Genomic DNA, 21,078 nt, shown 5'->3' on the forward strand with positions numbered 1-21,078 from the left:
ATGCAGCTGAATCTTGAAATTTAAGACTTGCGTAAAATAAGGAATCTACATTATCATTTTAAATGTATCATAAGATTTGATATGAATGGTGTTGTATTTTTAGGAGACATTGCTAGCTCTTGCTAAGGCAGTGGCCAATGCGACAGCCCAGCTCGTCCTGAAGGCCAAGAGTGTGGCCAGCACCACCGAGGACCAGGGGCTTCAGAACAAGGTCATCAGCTCGGCGACCAGCTGTGCCCTCGCCACGTCACAGCTCGTGGCCTGTATCAAGGTACGTCTGTTTATCTACTGTACACAGGGTTATTGTAGCCTTGTATTTCTTTCACCCTTCTACACCTGCAAATTTGTCCTGTCTTCAGTTTGCCAAGATACAGTTGTGTTAAGAAGGAGATGATTTGCTGACAATGTGGGGAAAAATGGGCAAAAAAACCCGGGGGTGAATATTTCCCTGTATACAGTTTAAGCTTGAGGTGTGTAGTAAGATAAGTCGGAGTTTGTAGTTTATTCATGTACATCACAGAACAAACTCATCGGCCGGGCGACGGTCTGTACCCTTGCCGCATTTCAACTCGAAGCTTGTAGCAAGGTACGAGTTATATATCATGGCTTAGAATAATGTACGATTTATCAGGCTTTGTCACAGCTCGCAGCTTGTTCTAAGTTAAAGGTAAATTGACTGACAGAGCTAATAGCTTGTACAAAGCTTTCAGATTGTCTCTGTATATCTCTGTAGCTCCATGACTTTGGTTCGGTAAGATGCTATGCTGACTGGTCACTGGTAACACAATTTAATTTGGATAACCTTAGTTTGCTGTTAGTTTGGATTTAATTTCTATGAAATCTGTTTTAAAGATTGAATATCAAAGTTGAAAATAAGTGCTGCAATCAAACTATAAATATTGTAATATAAAGTAGATAATATAAATTTTTTCATTTGAATTCTTTATGATTGATACTTATTGGTTGGACTAACCCATTTGTTTGGATCTGATTTTTCGGGTTGATTCATGAGGTTCAGACTAATCCCTTTGCTTGACAAAATCTTCTGGAAACGATCTTTTAGGTTAGAATTACCCAAAATATCCTTTAGGCTGAGATTGATCCTATTGGGCAGGATTGATCCTAATGGGTAGGATTGATCCAGTAGGATGGAAATCATTCTATTTGTTGGGACCTTGGATTTTTATTGATCCTGTGTGTTAAGTATGTGTTAAGTGCCAATACTGTCTTCCATTGTGGTGTAGGTGGTGGCTACTATTGGTTGAATTAATCCATTTGTTACAATAAGTCCTATTGGTTGAATTAATCCATTTGTTACAATAAGTCCTATTGGTTGAATTAATCCATTTGTTACAATAAGTCCTATTGGTTGAATTAATCCATTTGTTACAATAAGTCCTATTGGTTGAATTAATCCATTTGTTACAATAAGTACTATTGGTTGGATTAATCCATTTGTTACAATAAGTCCTATTGGTTGAATTAATACATTTGTTACAATAAGTACTATTGGTTGAATTAATCCATTTGTTACAATAAGTACTATTGGTTGAATTAATCCATTTGTTACAATAAGTCCTATTGGTTGAATTAATCCATTTGTTACAATAAGTACATGTACTATTGGTTGAATTAATCCATTTGTTACAATAAGTACATGTACTATTGGTTGGATTAATCCATTTGTTACAATAAGTCCTATTGGTTTGAATTAATCCATTTGTTACAATAAGTCCTATTGGTTTGAATTAATCCATTTGTTACAATAAGTCCTATTGGTTGGATTAATCCATTTGTTACAATAAGTACTATTGGTTGAATTAATCCATTTGTTACAATAAGTACTATTGGTTGGATTAATCCATTTGTTACAATAAGTCCTATTGGTTTGAATGATAACCTCATAGGATAACATCGATATCTGCTTGTTGGTACTAACACCGTATTATATTGTATCACTATGTATGTTGTAGGTGGTGGCTTCGACCATCAGTAGCCCGGCCTGTCAGGAACAGCTGATAGACACCACAAAGGGTGTGGCTCACTCTGTGGAGGGAGTCGTGGAGGCGGTCCAGCAGTCCTGCCGCGATGACAAGCTTCTGGCCGACCTAGGCGCCGCAGCCACCGTGGTTACTCAGGCTCTTAACGACCTGCTACAGCACATCAAGAAAGGGGCAGGGCCAACCGCGGTAAGTGGGATAGTCACTGTTTTCTTTTTCTGTAGCTTTTTATTTTCTCTCTCTCTCTCTCTCTCTCTCTCTCTCTCTCTCTCTCTCTCTCTCTCTCTCTGAGATAGACCTGTTACACAATATTAAGAAAAAATGAAGAAATTATTACACTTAATTTTTGGTTATAATGACAAACACATTTTAAGGATATTTTGATACAAAACATTGAGCCTTTTATGATACCAAGATCATGAACTCTTCTGTGCAGTGAGGTAGTAAATGTATGTTTTTGATATTCAGGCTGGGGAGTCCCACGAGGACGCAGTGGACACGATCCTGACTGTTCAGTAGTGTGGGCGACGCCCACGAGATGGTGAGACAGGCCAGGCAGCTAGCTCAGGTAAGCTCGCAAATATCTCACACCTCTCTCATAAGTTCAATTCTATAAAAGTCAATGCTAGATTGGGTTAGCACCTACATGGCTCAGAAGTTTAACACTGTTGACTGTTTCAATATATTTACTTGTTTATGATATAATTTTTGACCTTGATATCTGTTGTTTTCAGGCGACCTCTTCATTGGTTGGGGCCATCAGGGGAGAGCTGAGGGCCACTCTGACTCGGACATGCAGAAGCGACTCCTAGCCTGGCTGCCGCCAGACAACTCCCTGATGCCACCGCGAACATGGTGGAAGCTGCCAAGGTAAGGAAAAGTTGTGTGCATTGTACAATGAGATGGGAAGTGTAATAGTATACTAGTATACTGTGTTTCTGGTTATGTAGACATTGAAGGCCGCAGAGCATATGATGATAAAGATAAAACAGCTGACACTGTAGAATGCAATATCATGTTTAACATTTGTAAAGTCAAATGTTATATTTGATACAGAGTTGTATATCACAGTTGACAGCTATATCATGTTCAATCAATTTCAGTAAAGTGTTATATTCTAATATTACAGGGCTGTGCGTTGAGTCCAAACGACTCGGAGCAGCAGAAGAGACTACGAGGCGCTGCAGAGGATCTCCGGGCTGCCACAAATATCGCCGCCAGCAACGCCCTCAAAAAGAAACTCATCAGGAGGCTAGAGGTCAGAGACTCATTAAGTGTCGTTTAATTATCTCTAGAACCTGTAATTTAATTGCAGTAAATGATATACGACATGATGGCTTGATATTACAATCATGTTTTGTGATGAGACTTTACATGAGTCATTTAGGTGTATTATGGTTACAACCATGCTTTGAAATGTAATTGGATTGTAAAACGAGTATTTTACAATCGTACTTTAATATGTAGTTGGGCTTTAAGAGACTATATCTATGTTTTGTAGAACGCCGCGCGTCGTACCGCCTCAGCCACCACACAGCTGATTAACGCCTCAAAGAACGCTAACAAATCCAACACTAACAAAACCTCGGAACATCAACTGACACAACAATGTCAGGTAAGCAGTGATGGGGACATCATTCCATAATTCTTATCAATAAAAGAAGTCCCAATTCAATTTATATAATGGTGGAAACACTTAGCTATGGGAGGTATAGTAGATTGGCCAGTAAGCTAAAGGTTCTTGGTTTAAATCCTGAAGTTGTTAAATGACTAACAAGACACACTGAACGTTGAAACACTGACAAATGCTGGGTTATAATTGATTGGCAAAAGGTCAAGGGGTCAAATCTTCTTGTTGTGTTCTATGACTAAGCATTGTATCTGCATTCCTTCTGTTTCTCCAGAGGATTAAGGTATTGTCTAAGAATATTGTATTGTGTCTTCCAAATGCTGCCGATGATTGGCTGATTAGGACTGTAGTTTTTGTAAAACCATATTTGATTGGCTAAGAAAATAATAGTGTGTCCTCCTTGTATTGTTGTTTTTTATTGGCTGAGACTATCACATGTTGTTCTCCTTCTACAGATCATGAATGAACAGCTGCCTCTGTTGATCCAAGGATTCCGGGGATCTGAGACAAACCAGGACAGCGCTACAGCCCAGCTACAACTGATCAATGCCAGCAAGGAATTTATACAGGTATAAAGTACAAATTGTAAGGGAGACCATTTGGCAAGAAAAAAAATCAAACATTGATAGTACAATATCTGTAAAATCTTGCTGCAGTGTTTGGGGGAGAAAGGAAAATATCTTAATACTAAGGTTTCTGTGCTATATTTAACTTATTTTATTTATTTTATCAAAATAATATGATGTGCATAGCTATTATAATAGACACTAGTTTCACATCTCGGTTCACTGGCCACATTTCTTCTGACAGCCTGCCAGTCAGCTGGTATCCGCCGCAAACGCCGCAGCCCCAACGGTTGGAGATCAAGCCGCAAGCATGAACATGAACCAGGCAGTGAAGACGATGACCACCGCGCTCGCTGAGCTGAGAACCGCCTCTGGGAAGGCAGAGGAGATGTGTATCTCACTGGAGGTTGACGCTGCCCTTGATCAGCTGACCGAACTCGACCGCGAGCTGGAGGAGTACCGCAGAGCCGCTGACAGCGGTAACCTTGTGCCACTACCCGGTGAAACGGTAAGGCCAAGAGGAAAATGTCATGGTGATTATATAGTCAGGTGTAAAGTATCAGATATTTTTTGATTATTATATAAATGGGAGATTTGATATTGTATCATGGTTTTCTATTGTAATATGGTGGAATGGAGTTGATACATGATACTGTTACGTATTTCAGGTGGAGGCGTCGGCCATGAAACTTGGCTCCACCTCTAAGAACGTGGGATCGGCGATGGCTCAGCTACTGACGGCTGCCTCACAGGTAAACACAGATAAATGTATAATGGAGACAGAAATTTTGTAGAATATATAGAACATTTCATATATTCTGGTAATAGATGATCGCTGTAAAAAAATAAGACATCACAAAAAATATGATACGCAAAAATTGAAACAAGATGACTGATGCAAATGAAAAAGTAATGTATTTACTCCCATTTTTGTAATTTTTGTGATATGAGAAAAAACGGAGTGAACAGTATAATATATATATATGACATGATTTCATTCTGTTGTGGCTTTTCTTCACACATTCTTCCCTATGGTCATTTCTCAGGGAATTGGATTTTATTTATCTATATATTTATCTATATAATATATTTCCACTATATGGTGATTTTTTAGGGCAATGAGAATTACGTGGGTGTAGCAGCCAGGGACACCGCGAATGCTCTCCGCGTGCTGACAGAAGCCACGCGCGGTGTCGCCTCAACCTCGGAAGACATCGAGGTCAGACGGCAAGTGATCGACAGCGCCCGTGACGTCATCGACAAGTCGACGCATCTACTGGAGGAGACGAAGCGAGCCATGAACGACCCAGAAAATCCTGAGAACCAGGCTCGACTTAACCAGGTGGCCAAGGCTGTGTCGAGTGCGCTCAACAACTGTGTGAACGCCCTTCCCGGACAGAGAGACGTGGATAACGCCATCAGACAGATCACAGACTCGAGCCAGGAGCTGGCGTCCACCAAGGTATGCAGATCTGTCTGTTCCGCAGACAAAGTCTATCTCAGAAATAGACAAAATTTAAGTTGGAAGCAGATTTGATCTCAGAATAAGTGGATAAAGAGTCAAATGGCATCCACCGAGATAGTTACATCTATCTTAGAAATAGACGAATAGGCAACCTTATGTCAACAGTAAACAAACTTCATCTCAAATTTTAACTTGGCTCATAAAAAGTCACCTTTTTCACAGAAATAGTTCTCATTCTTTCAGAATTAAATTACTTCACATATGCATAGAAATCCTTATCTCATAAAAAGTAATCTTTTAAACAAATTTACTTTATCTATGCATCATTATTAGGAATTGATTTAATTTTTCATTCCTGTACATTGTAGTACCCGAGCACAGACCGCACGTTCCAGGAGATCCAGATCGAGATCAACAACGCCGCTGTCAATCTCAACCAGGCCGCCAGTGACATCGTCACCGCATCTCGTGGCACACCTAAACAACTCGCCGAGTCATCTCGCGAGTACAGCTCGTCTTACTCAGAGTTCATCAAATCTGGACTCACCATGGCAGGTCAGTGAGAGCGAGATTCCAACAAAATCAGATACTAAAAGTTTAAGGTTTGATCAAAACAGACGCGAGGCTGAAGGTGTGACATTACTGTAGAATGTAGGTGTAACAGTCCTTGCATGAGCATAAATAAGTCAAGACTGTTGAGGGTTCAAACTTGGCTTTATGTATTAAGAGTTTAGAAGACCCTGTAACAATTGTATAACATATATCATTATCAGGCATAAAATAACATAAAATAGACATATTACTCTACTTGAATTCTGATATACAATATCAGTATAATAATTTAATCAATTACAAGGGAGATAACTTTATATTACGTGCATATATTATATACAAATATAAGCCTCCCAATATAGGACAATTACATAAAATATATTAATCATACCATTCTGTGGGAAAGGGTCTATCAAAATCTGATTATTGCCATATGCATGAATCTGTAAATTTAGATATGATAAACACCTTGATTTTGTATTAAAACAATATTTACATATAAAATATTATATTAGTGAGACAAGGTATTGTTTGCTAATTACATGTAACTTTTATCTTAAATGCCTCACTCTCACTTTACATTTATTCAGGAGAAATATGTGATAAGGAAATTATCTATTGCAGAATTACTGGATAAACATTTTAATAAATAAATTAGATATATTGTTAGTATTAATAATAAACATATTAACTTACCAATAAAGAAGAAATGTCAGTCTATAACAGTATGAGGTTTTTGTCAGGTCTGTCAAAGATATACTACATATTGTATGTCTGCCCAAATCAAGATCATGACAAAGAATAACCAAAATCTAAGAACTTTTGGGGGGAAAACCTTACTAACCAATCCAAACACAGAATAGAAAACTAAAACACCAATAGGATTAAAAGACATATCTAATATTTGGCCAATACTTAATTATGTACCTCAGGCAGTTTCACTGACCAGCCAAGCACTATGCTTGACTGCATACTAATTGCCTAGGTAATATCAAACACTACCTGATGTAAGTAAATCTATTTAAATAATAACCTTAACTATGCAATATATAATAAACATCATAATTATATTACTAGAATACATTATAATAACAATACACTTATCATATATATATTATATATAATGATTCTGCCACATAGGTACCTGTGATTGATTTTGATTGGTTGGTTTCCAGGTCTGTCCAAGGATGGAGACACACAGAACCAGATTGCGGGCGGACTGAAGAACGTCTCCATGGTTTCAAGTAAACTGCTGCTGGCCGCCAAATCTGTGTCGGCTGATCCAAACGCTCCCAACACCAAGAATCTGCTCTCGCAGGCCGCCAGGTAGGCACTCAAATATTACCTTTATATAATCCAATATTACATTTAGTTACTCTACATAGTCTAATCCTTAATGTGTTTGAGTTTTATCTTTAACTTTTGTTAAGTTTATAGCCCCGGAGTCAATAATTATGTGTAGTTTTGTAAAGCATGAAATAATTAAATTGAGTAAGGATTTTAGGGGTTTTGTTTCAATTTCAATGTTTTATATTTTAAACTTTTACTACATTTTGTCTGATAGAGCGGTGACAGAGAGCATTAATCAGCTGATCAACGTCTGTACTGTGTCGGCTCCAGGGCAGAAGGAGTGTGATAACGCCCTCAGACAGATACAGGTCAGTAACACCCTCCAATGTGCATGTAGTTTATATATAACCAAGGGCAGAAGGAGTGTGATAACGCCCTCAGACAGATACAGGTCAGTAACACCCTCCAATGTGTATGTAGTTTATATAACCAAGGGCAGAAGGAGTGTGATAACGCCCTCAGACAGATACAGGTCAGTAACACCCTCCAATGTGTATGTAGTTTATATAACCAAGGGCAGAAGGAGTGTGATAACGCCCTCAGACAGATACAGGTCAGTAACACCCTCCAATATGTATGTAGTATATATATAACCAAGGACAGAAGGAGTGCGATAACGCCCTCAGACAGATACAGGTCAGTAACACCCTCCAATGTGTATGTAGTATATATAACCAAGGGCAGAAGGAGTGTAATAACGCCCTTAGACAGATACAGGTTAGTTACACCCTCCAATATGTATGTAGTATATATAACCAAGGACAGAAGGAGTGTGATAACGCCCTCAGACAGATACAGGTCAGTAACACCCTCCAATGTGTATGTAGTTTATATAACCAAGGGCAGAAGGAGAGTGATAACGCCCTCAGACAGATACAGGTCAGTAACACCCTCCAATGTGTTTGTAGTTTATATATAACCAAGGGCAGAAGGAGTGTGATAACGCCCTCAGACAGATACAGGTCAGTAACACCCTCCAATGTGTATGTAGTTTATATAACCAAGGGCAGAAGGAGAGTGATAACGCCCTCAGACAGATACAGGTCAGTAACACCCTCCAATGTGTATGTAGTTTATATATAACCAAGGACAGAAGGAGTGTGATAACGCCCTCAGACAGATACAGGTCAGTAACACCCTCCAATGTGTATGTAGTTTATATAACCAAGGACAGAAGGAGAGTGATAACGCCCTCAGACAAATACAGGTCAGTAACACCCTCCAATGTGTTTGTAGTTTATATATAACCAAGGACAGAAGGAGTGTGATAACGCCCTCAGACAAATACAGGTCAGTAACACCCTCCAATGTGGTTGTAGTTTATATATAACCAAGGACAGAAGGAGAGTGATAACGCCCTCAGACAGATACAGGTCAGTAACACCCTCCAATGTGTATGTAGTTTATATATAACCAGGGACAGAAGGAGTGTGATAACGCCCTCAGACAAATACAGGTCAGTAACACCCTCCAATGTGTATGTAGTTTATATATAACCAAGGACAGAAGGAGTGTGATAACGCCCTCAGACAGATACAGGTCAGTAACACCCTCCAATGTGTATGTAGTTTATATATAACCAAGGACAGAAGGAGTGTGATAACGCCCTCAGACAGATACAGGTCAGTAACACCCTCCAATGTGTATGTAGTTTATATATAACCAAGGACAGAAGGAGTGTGATAACGCCCTCAGACAGATACAGGTCAGTAACACCCTCCAATGTGTATGTAGTTTATATATAACCAAGGACAGAAGGAGTGTGATAACGCCCTTAGACAGATACAGGTCAGTAACACCCTCCAATGTGTATGTAGTTTATATAACCAAGGTCAGAAAGAGTGTGATAACGCCCTCAGACAGATTCAGGTCAGTAACACCCTCCAATGTGTTTGTAGTTTATATATAACCAAGGACAGAAGGAGTGTGATAACGCCCTCAGACAGATACAGGTCAGTAACACCCTCCAATGTGTATGTAGTTTATATATAACCAAGGACAGAAGAAGTGTGATAACGCCCTTAGACAGATACAGGTCAGTAACACCCTCCAATGTGTATGTAGTATATATAACCAAGAGCAGAAGGAGTGTAATAACGCCCTTAGACAGATACAGGTCAGTAACACCCTCCAATGTGTATGTAGTATATATAACCAAGGACAGAAGGAGTGTAATAACGCCCTTAGACAGATACAGGTCAGTAACACCCTCCAATGTGTATGTAGTATATATAACCAAGGACAGAAGGAGTGTGATAACACCCTCAGACAGATACAGGTCAGTAACACCCTCCAATGTGTATGTAGTTTATATAACCAAGGACAGAAGGAGTGTGATAACGCCCTCAGACAGATACAGGTCAGTAACACCCTCCAATGTGTATGTAGTTTATATAACCAAGGACAGAAGGAGTGTAATAACGCCCTTAGACAGATACAGGTCAGTAACATCCTCCAATGTGTATGTAGTATATATAACCAAGGGCAGAAGGAGTGTGATAACGCCCTCAGACAGATACAGGTCAGTAACACCCTCCAATGTGTATGTAGTTTATATAACCAAGGGCAGAAGGAGTGTGATAACGCCCTCAGACAGATACAGGTCAGTAACACCCTCCAATGTGTATGTAGTTTATATATAACCAAGGGCAGAAGGAGTGTGATAACGCTCTCAGACAAATACAGGTCAGTAACACCCTCCAATGTGTTTGTAGTTTATATATAACCAAGGGCAGAAGGAGTGTGATAACGCCCTCAGACAGATACAGGTCAGTAACACCCTCCAATGTGTATGTAGTTTATATAACCAAGGGCAGAAGGAGAGTGATAACGCCCTCAGACAGATACAGGTCAGTAACACCCTCCAATGTGTATGTAGTTTATATATAACCAAGGGCAGAAGGAGTGTGATAACGCCCTCAGACAAATACAGGTCAGTAACACCCTCCAATGTGTATGTAGTTTATATATAACCAAGGACAGAAGGAGTGTGATAACGCCCTTAGACAGATACAGGTCAGTAACACCCTCCAATGTGTATGTAGTTTATATATAACCAAGGACAGAAGGAGTGTGATAACGCCCTTAGACAGATACAGGTCAGTAACACCCTCCAATGTGTATGTAGTTTATATAACCAAGGACAGAAGGAGTGTGATAACGCCCTCAGACAGATACAGGTCAGTAACACCCTCCAATGTGTATGTAGTTTATATAACCAAGGACAGAAGGAGTGTAATAACGCCCTTAGACAGATACAGGTCAGTAACATCCTCCAATGTGTATGTAGTATATATAACCAAGGGCAGAAGGAGTGTGATAACGCCCTTAGACAGATACAGGTCAGTAACACCCTCCAATGTGTATGTAGTTTATATAACCAAGGGCAGAAGGAGTGTGATAACGCCCTCAGACAGATACAGGTCAGTAACACCCTCCAATGTGTTTGTAGTTTATATATAACTAAGGGCAGAAGGAGTGTGATAACGCCCTCAGACAGATACAGGTCAGTAACACCCTCCAATGTGTATGTAGTTTATATAACCAAGGGCAGAAGGAGAGTGATAACGCCCTCAGACAGATACAGGTCAGTAACACCCTCCAATGTGTATGTAGTTTATATAACCAAGGACAGAAGGAGTGTGATAACACCCTCAGAATATTATTACGATAAGAGTGAGAAAGAAGTTGTAGAGTATGGCTTTATGACACTGTTGTAAGTCTGATTCAGAAATCACATAACTTATCCTTAAAAGCCATCTTTTCATCCTTCTGATTTTACAGATGAATTACTCCTTCATCCTCATAGCAAAATAATTATTTGTAGTGGATTCCTTAGATTTATACTCCTTTCCTCTTAAGCCCTTTCCCTCCAAACTGAAAATGAAAATGTTAAAGATATGTATTTTATTATAAAGATTTGAGCCGTGTAAGAATCTATGCTGTACAATGCATACCTGTTAACCCTCCCGCATTGCGCGGAAGACTCCCGCAAAACGTCCTAAAAATCTAAGATCTCCCGCTTCCAACCTATCTCCCGCGCGGGAGACAAGTTTCTCCCGCAATCGTATTTGTCTTCCCCATATCCCCCCCCCCCCCCAATTCTGAATCTTTACATGCAAATTTCAACATCCACTGCGGGGTTTTCTCTGATTTTGAACTAAAAAAGCTGCAGTGCAGTGCAGCTTGAATATATCAAATTCCATCCAAGTACTATCTACCGTGATCATAGTATGACATGTTATAGCCCAGATTACTTTTTACGATTACTTCCGGTTTTGACTTAAATCAGTTACGTATTTAGTTATGCATATGCCTTATAAAAAATAAGTGAAAGCTTAAAACATCTTGATTTTACTCTGTAACACCAAAGAAAACAATAACAGCCAGTGGTGTCACTTAACAGGTGCACAGGTAAAGCACCCAAGCCACGTGCAGTGAGTCGTGACTAATTCTGTGTGGCCAGCACGGTCGGTAAAAATCAAAGTGAGTTTGGAACACTGAGTGTTTATACAAGCTACCAATAAAGTGTAAAAAAAAGTGTAAAAGCATTTCACAAGAGTTTTTAAAGTTTATAGTACCGGTACTATGATTTACAGGGATGCTATAGACATTACAACAGAGATCATTTTTAAATGATACTGGAGAAATGCATGTTAAAATTGTTTTGTGAATTAAAAATCTATCCTATATATAAGGCAACAAATAATTTTAATGAATATTATTTTCTGGTATTTTCTTAACTGGGTTTCAAAATTCAAAATAGGCAAAATAAATTTTCTGTGTTTACCCTAGATGTCAGCATGCAGTGATGGTTCAATACTGAACAATAGAAAGACTTAATATAAAAAGTGGCACTATTGACTTCTTGTATTGTACCATTCAAACAAAATAATAGTTTTCTGAACTAGCTTGTACAACAACACAAGCTGTAATTGCACACTGGTAGTCATAGAAATAATAAAATTTAAAATGATTGCAAATGCATTAATTACAATGGTAAAATAAGGTATCTAACAGTATTTTTAATATATATTTGCATTTCACGTGAAAAAACGTTGTTTACGCAAAATCTCCCCCTTAGCCAAGTTGGTAAGGGGGAGATTCTCCCACATAGCAGCTTAGAAAGGTTAACAGGTATGCAATGCTTCTCTATGCTCAGTATGCTGTATTTTTTTAATGCTGTGATGCTGTGTTGTTGTAGATGATGAAATCTATGCTGGAGAGTGCCAATGAACCAGTGACTGACCTGTCGTATTTCGAATGTCTGGACTCCGTCATGGAGAAATCTAAGGTAGGTAACTCATTCCTCGCCTGTATCACAATGTCTGTGGCGCGGAGAGTGAACTCTCAGAATGTATCCAAGAACTAAGTCGCATGATGGCTGACTGTCGGAGTAGAAAGTGATGCTTTATCAGTTTTTGACTTTTTTGTGTAGAGAATGAATCTGTGAAAATCTCTTTGTCTTGTATTTAGAATGAAGTTAAGGTTTGTTTTCATTCGTCTTCATGTTACTTACAAACCTTTGTAATGAAAAAATTCATATCTTTGTTAATGGCTGAATAATGTTTAACTAGAATTTTCCCAAATCCTACTAGATTAATATTTAATTTGGTTTTTTTAATTTAAATCTTTTAACATTTACAGCCATCTATATTATGAATTATTTATGAATGCCAATATCTGATTGGCTAATCATTTCTAAACTTTTTTGAATGCTATTGACTGATTGGCTGATTGTAAATTAACTGTTTTGAATGCTGTAAACTGATTGGCTGTTTGTATAATACTGTTTTGAATGCTATCGACTGATTGGCTGATTTTGTGAGGATTTTATCACAGGGCCAAGTCTGGGTAAATCTCACCTTCTTGTATCTCTTCTATTTTTGTTGTACCCAGAAAGCTTATAACAGACATGCTCAACACCCCACCTCCACCCTCACCCCCACCCCCCACCCTCACAAAAAATCTTGGGTTGATCACATCGTTTTATATTTGCTCACAGAACACATAATCACACACTATCCTAACCTCTGAACTTCACCTGTATTTCAAATGAAACACCCAACCTTCTCAAATGAACTTAATGAAACTTCGAGTAATGAAAAAACAGTCATTTTAAATGTACATGTCACAGTTTATGGGCCAGTAATTAGTGTAAGGTCATCATATTGACAATGTACATGTCACAGTTTATGGGCCAGTAATTAGTGTAAGGTCATCATATTGACAATGTGCATGTCACAGTTTATGGGCCAGTAATTAGTTTAAGGTCGTTATATTGACAATGTTGAGCTTGTTCTGTGTTCCCACAATCTATTTTCAGGGTCAGGGTTCAGGCATGTGAAGGGGGAGGGAAACTGGTGCTTTTTCAGTGTTATCTTGATTTAGACTTGTTTTTCTATGAACTATTTCTGGGGTTTATTTTCCACTTTGTCTCTGTCAATTCCCATCATCAGTTGCATGTTTGTTGTCATTTTTTTTTATGTCAGCCTTTGTTGTTGAGAAAATGTATGACCCCCTCCCCCCCACCCCCACCAATTAATTGATTAATACCCCCCCCCTCCAAAAAAAAATTGAGGAGATAATGACTTCTATGCTATGTTTTGATAAAAATAAAATGGCTAGTGCTATATGCATACATGTACAAATGTCAAAATGGTAAAAATAATCTTGTATTTATTCATTAATTAGATAGGTAGAAAATAGCCAAGCTAGTTACTGTCCAATGTACCTGGAAAAACTGTATATTACACTTATTGCATATTTCTCTCTTCTATCTGTAATAAGTACTAGCTAAGTTGGACAGCATACATGTGATATACAGAGAGAATTAACAGTGTAGCTACCATCTTACAAGTTCTAGATTGTTTGTTCCTTTTCTGGAAAATTAAATGAAATATGTTGTCGGTTAATTTTAGACAGAGAACAAAATATCTTTAGAATCTTGATTCTTGAAGGATCTGAGGTTCCAAGGCTTTGTGAATTCATGACAAATTTGATTTTATAGTATTACTTGTCATTTGTGATAACCAGAATACTAATATTATCACAATATAATTTTACTTCAATTTGCTAAGCATGTAAAAATGAACAGAACAGATTTCTTCCCCAATGTACAGTCCCAGAACACGATATAGAGAAAGCATGTATGTGTGTAAACATTAACCCCCCCCCCCCTGTCTGTTGTCTGTCAACATTATGTTGTGTGTTGTTTTGTTGTTTGTTGCATGTTCAAGCCTGAAAACTCATTACAACAGTGTCTTCTCAAATACTATATGATGGTCCCCTAATAAGCCTAACTGTCAATCAGAGAATTGGCCTTAATGTCAATGTTTGAAAAATGACAGTAACAAACCGTCAACCATCTCAAAAATCCATAAAACGAAATACAAATTCAAAGCTGAGCAACACGGACCTCCAAATAGATAGAGGTAGTCGATGATTTGTCAGATGATGGCTCTGTGGCCATAAAACTTTGACGAGCTCACTTTTTGTCTCAATCTCTTTTTTCTCATATTTCTTTTGTAACTAAATCTCACTTCTCCACTTTTGTAAATGTGAGACTGAGATCAGAAGTGAACGAGTCTAGATTCTCTGGCCCTGAGCTTGGTCCCTCCGCATGTCTGTGCCCACTCCATGTAAATGTTTACAACTCCCTTCTTCTTGGTTACAATGGTATTGTTTTCAATATGAAAAAATTCAGTCAATTTGAGGCTTTAAATGTGAATTACATTTTTGCATGCATGTAATATTTTGCTTTATATTGATGATATTTATCTCCTTAATGTTGACCAGTGAATATATATATTTATAGTGTGTTTGATGAACCATTAAGCCAACTGTATATCACTCATTATGAATTATACTGACATTATACCTGTCATACCACTTCAGATTTAATAATATTTTGAATGGTTAGTTAATATCTGGATCAGTTAATTAGTTAATTACTGGATTAACTAACTGGCCCCTCTTTCTGTCCTGCAGCTGTTGGGAGACTCTATGACTGGGATCACTAACCACGCCAAGAAGGGTGACCTGGAGAACTTCTGTGACTCCGTGGGGAACTTCTCAACATCTGTTTGTGGACTCACTGAGGCCGCCTCACAGGTAAGGGACAATCTCAAAAGTTTTTGTATTCAGGGATTGACTCCTATGAGTTGCTATTTTTTCCAATATGGCACAAACAACTTATTTTGAGACCATAGAATTTTAAGTAGGAAAAAGAGTTAGAGAGGAACTGTCTCAAAACATTCTAGAGAGAGTAACTGACTCAAAACTCTACATCAACATTCTGTCAAGAGTGACATAGCTGATGGAGTGTAGGAGATGGAGCACCAGAACGTCCTAATATGTATGATGAATGAATAATAATGACATTTGTTTTTACTTTAAATTACAGGCAGCCTACCTTGTGGGCATCGCTGATGGAGCGTCAGAGCCCGGAAGGCCCGGGCTGGTGGACCAGTCCCAGTTTGCCCGGGCTAACCAGGCCATACAGATGGCGTGTCAGAACCTGGTTAACCCGGCCAGGTCCCAGCAATAGGTACGTCGTTAATCAGTGGTTAATTAGTGGAGGACTAATGACTTACTAATGGACCTGTATAGAGCCTGGTCAATAAAGCCCTGTAGGAGTTTATACAGATCCAATGTTGGACCAGTCAGAATGCAATACATGGCATCAATTCTCAAACCTCTATATTGCCCCCTGAATGAGCTTATTGAGCCAACTGGTGATAACATCATTATTACCCCTCTTTAAATGAGCTTATTGAGCCGACTGGTGATAACATCATTATTGCCCCTCTTTGAATGAGCTTATTGAGCCGACTGGTGATAACATCAGTATTGCCCCTCTTTGAATGAGCTTATTGAGCTGACTGGTGATAACATCATTATTGTCCCTCTTTAAATGAGCTTATTGAGCCGACTGGTGATAACATCATTATTGTCCCTCTTTGGATGAGCTTATTGAGCCGACTGGTGATAACATCATTATTGCCCCTCTTTAAATGAGCTTATTGAGCCGACTGGTGATAACATCATTATTGCCCCTCTTTAAATGAGCTTATTGAGCCGACTGGTGATAACATCAGTATTGCCCCTCTTTGAATGAGCTTATTGAGCTGACTGGTGATAACATCATTATTGTCCCTCTTTGAATGAGCTTATTGAGCCGACTGGTGATAACATCAGTATTGCCCCTCTTTGAATGAGCTTATTGAGCTGACTGGTGATAACATCATTATTGTCCCTCTTTAAATGAGCTTATTGAGCCGACTGGTGATAACATCATTATTGTCCCTCTTTGGATGAGCTTATTGAGCCGACTGGTGATAACATCATTATTGCCCCTCTTTAAATGAGCTTATTGAGCCGACTGGTGATAACATCATTATTGCCCCTCTTTAAATGAGCTTATTGAGCCGACTGGTGATAACATCAGTATTGCCCCTCTTTGAATGAGCTTATTGAGCTGACTGGTGATAACATCAGTATTGCCCCTCTTTGAATGAGCTTATTGAGCCGACTGGTGATAACATCATTATTGCCCCTCTTTGAATGAGCTTATTGAGCCGACTGGTGATAACATCATTATTGCCCCTCTTTGAATGAGCTTATGTTGTATTAGAATTTATTTCATAATTCCTAATAACCATGAAGTTCAGGACATAATATAAGCAAACTTTTTTTACGTGAATGTTTAAGATTTAAATTTTCAGTGAAATGGGAGGTAATTTTCAAAAATAATTTCATTTCATTCTTAACAAATCAGGTTATAAGACATAATTTGTTGCAAAAAGAATTAAGTCTTTAGACAAACTGACTGCTTGTAGCAGAACCTGAGTTACATATATCTCAAGGAAGTATCTCCTTATATATCCTGCTATAGGAGCTGTTTGATTACAGACTAACTGCCTTAGAGCCATAACTCTGTATTCTGTGGCTAACTTAGCCTGGCTTCTAGCAGATCAATGATGCTCCATGATATATAACAGGATTTAAAGCAGTGTACTTCTATCAAGACCAACTCACTCAGAATCCATACAGCATAATTTACCCTCCTCCTCCTATCCAGAATTTATTGCTGTAAATAAATCATTTGCTTTATAACAACAAAGAAACTATTTGATTTGTATGTGCATTGATTTATTAATATACAATTGGAAAGCCCCCTTTTAGAATTGGTGAAATCAAATCATAGCACATTGTTCTGTCCTCATTTGTTGGTTATTTTGATTTATTTCAATAATCAAAGTAAATTGATTTCCTTTTTGTCCTTTGTTTAGTATTACATGGCGGAAAGCTGTAGGTCAATGGTAGGTGACCTTTCACCCCTGGGGTCATGACCTTGGGGTCACGTAACCCTGTGCATTGTGTCCCTTAGTTACCGTGTAGATCTGTGTGTGGAATGTTTATTATCTTTTTCAAAATATTTTTTTTGGTTAAATTGCGTACACAGAGCTATTTACCGCCATATTGTTGTGTTGTCAGCCTTCCATGTTTAAAGACAAAACAAAATTTGGGTTAATGTCATGAAAAATTTTGGCTCAAGGTCGTTGTTTTTTTTGTGCTTAACGATTAGTTACATTTTGTCAATCTTTTAAGTCTTCTATTTCATGCTTTATTGATTAAGCATATTTTTAAGAAAGTTAAGAAAGATTTGTTGTAGCATTAATTTATTACATGGCTAATATTGTATTTGCAACATTTTTTGTTTAAACAGCTTCTATTGTTTGATAGAAAGAAGGTACAGTGTGTAACAATGTCTGGGTCATTCCAACTCGTATACAACTTTAAATATCTCCATAATTATTCATGTTGTCAGATTTTTTATGATCAACTTCATTCTCTTTAATTAAACATATTTATATTTCAAATTACCATTGTATTAAAAATATTCAACATACAAGAACACAATTTTCTATGATCTTAGAAAAATCTTACTCACTTTTATGTTTGAGCTTTAGAGATACTTTGGTTCATTCATATTCATGAGTTGTAATTTTCTTTCATACACAGAGATTTAAATATTCATTATATTAGGTACATGCATATTTATGTATTTTTTCTCTTTTGTATCACACGCTTTTCAGAGGCGGTCTCTGCATGATGTAAGATATCACGACGTAATTGTATACTTCCCAGAATTCTGTAAACTTCCTGTCCATATAACACGTAGAATCATTATACTGTTGTGTAAGCTTCTCTGTAGAGAGTTCGTCTGTATGACTGGTAGCCATGGTAACACATTTCTTGTTGTTAAAGAGGAGCTTCATTGTGAAAATTAAATCATTTTCTGTTACATTTTTCATCAGACATCTTGACAAGGGGATCGATTAAAATGTTATACTGTTGCCTAGTAACAGTTACCATGGTACTGTGTGTATCACCGTAGGAACTGTGTATCTATCATATGAACTTTGTATATCTGTAGTGATTGTATAGACTCGGCGAGATTGAACTCGCTAGAACTTGATTATCTCAACCTCTGCAATTAGGGTACATCAGTAGGTTAAACGTGTCTCAACTGCAGGCAATTTCTATTTTACTTTTATACAGACTGAATTAGATTTTCTTTGTAGCTGGCAGTTGTCTCAACCTCAAAAGGTTAGACTTGCCAGGACTCGGGGATATTGACCATATTAACTAGTTAGTAGGGATTTCTTTTCTAGTGATAAATGTTAGTGTATATAGTCCTCAGTCTACACCTCAGTAGTGTTCTGAAGGACGTAGATAGTCTGGCGCCACATCTGTCTTATTGTTTCCATGGAAACCATAGAGCAGCAAAGTTTATTACGTTCATTGTCACTGTTATATAGTGTAGAGCAACAATTCAATAGTCTCTGTTCGTGGTCACTGTTATATAGTGTAGAGCAACAATTCAATGGTCTCTGTTCATGGTCTCTGTTATATAGTGTAGAGCAACAATTCAATAGTCTCTGTTCGTGGTCACTGTTATATAGTGTAGAGCAACAATTCAATAGTCTCTGTTCATGGTCTCTGTTATATAGTGTAGAGCAACAATTCCATAGTGTCTGTTCATGGTCTCTGTTATGTAGTGTAGAGCAATATAATTCAATAGTCTCTGTTCATGGTCACTGTTATATAGTGAAGAGCAACAATTCAATAGTCTCTGTTCATGGTCTCTGTTATATAGTGTAGAGCAACAATTCAATAGTCTCTGTTCATGGTCTCTGTTATATAGTGTAGAGCAACAATTCAGTAGCCTCTGTTCATGGTCTCTGTTATATAGTGCAGAGCAACAATTCAATAGTCTCTGTTCATGGTCTCTGTTATATAGTGTAGAGCAACAATTTCATAGTGTCTGTTCGTGGTCTCTGTTATATAGTGTAGAGCAACAATTCAATAGTCTCTGTTCATGGTCTCTGTTATGTAGTTTAGAGCAACAATTCTATAGTCTCTGTTCATGGTCTCTGTTATATAGTGTAGAGCAACAATTCAAAAGTCTCTGTTCATGGTCTCTGACCACCATGTTAAAGCATTCATTGAGTGTTATTGGATTGTAATTACAATTATAGACTCTCTAGTTGTAGGCTGTTAAGAATTTGTAATGTATATATGATATTAATAGATACAGGGCTCAATATAGTGGTATGACGTCACACAGAATCTAGATACATCACAGACGATATAATTAAAACGTCCTCACGTATCATGATAGAAGTTTAGACAAGATTGTTCAATAGTTCACACTGTGTATCGTTGAGAAGATTGAAATTCACTCCGTATCACCTGTATCTTACATGTTACTGTGTATCATATATCATATATATCATAGAATCGCGAACAGCGCTAAGTGGGGGTTGCTATTTACTTTACTAACATGTATTGCTGGAGAAAGCGTATCAGAGTTAACAGAATTGTATCATGTTTCAAGAAATATCAGAGTTAACTTGTTCTACAGTATACCAGGAAAAACAGATATATGTGTGTATATCTCTATGTTAAAAGTTTGTGAGGTATCAGGCTATGTATCATATATATACAAGCATCATCTTGTGTGCTACGTGAAAAAATACTTTGATGAATGGAGGAGATTATCTACTTTAATTTCATACCTTTGCCAAGATCTAAAATCAGTTTTGTATTAAGAATTAATATTTAACTAACAATTTTACATCATACACAGAGTGAACTTGTAATGACTTTGCTTTGATTAACTTGTAATTATTTCTAACCTTGTCACCAGGATGTGTTTTGTTTAGAGATGATTTAGAGTTTTCTCCCCTTGTAGGTGTTGTCAGCAGCAACAGTGGTTGCTAAGCACACGTCAGCCCTGTGTAACGCCTGTCGCCTGGCCTCCAGCAAGACCTCCAATCCTGTCGCTAAGCGACACTTTGTACAGAGTGCCAAGGACGTTGCCAACAGCACAGCCAACCTGGTCAAGGCCATCAAGGTGAGTGTCAAGGTCAAATGTCAAGATCTTAAGTGTACATTTCTATTTGTGATAATTTGTGTTTGGTTAGATTGTATGAAATTTCTTATGGG

At 37.9% G+C, this 21,078-nt stretch overlaps 1 pseudogene across 1 annotated transcript in view; it reads left to right on the plus strand.

The window, feature by feature from the left end:
* Positions 1 to 21,078, plus strand: part of LOC117687498 (talin-1-like) — a 54,540-nt pseudogene that overhangs the window by 1,208 nt on the left and 32,254 nt on the right. The window contains exons 4-20 of the transcript XR_010712513.1: positions 104 to 271; positions 1,974 to 2,189; positions 2,469 to 2,568; positions 2,735 to 2,870; positions 3,130 to 3,258; positions 3,502 to 3,615; positions 4,086 to 4,199; positions 4,441 to 4,704; positions 4,865 to 4,948; positions 5,311 to 5,658; positions 6,030 to 6,216; positions 7,389 to 7,539; positions 7,778 to 7,871; positions 12,767 to 12,856; positions 15,553 to 15,675; positions 15,968 to 16,111; positions 20,825 to 20,986. The product of XR_010712513.1 is annotated as a talin-1-like (transcript). The remainder of the gene's footprint in view (positions 1 to 103; positions 272 to 1,973; positions 2,190 to 2,468; positions 2,569 to 2,734; positions 2,871 to 3,129; positions 3,259 to 3,501; positions 3,616 to 4,085; positions 4,200 to 4,440; positions 4,705 to 4,864; positions 4,949 to 5,310; positions 5,659 to 6,029; positions 6,217 to 7,388; positions 7,540 to 7,777; positions 7,872 to 12,766; positions 12,857 to 15,552; positions 15,676 to 15,967; positions 16,112 to 20,824; positions 20,987 to 21,078) is intronic.

The sequence above is a fragment of the Magallana gigas genome, chromosome 1 (assembly GCF_963853765.1).
Source record: "Magallana gigas chromosome 1, xbMagGiga1.1, whole genome shotgun sequence".
NCBI classification, from domain to species: domain Eukaryota; kingdom Metazoa; phylum Mollusca; class Bivalvia; order Ostreida; family Ostreidae; genus Magallana; species Magallana gigas.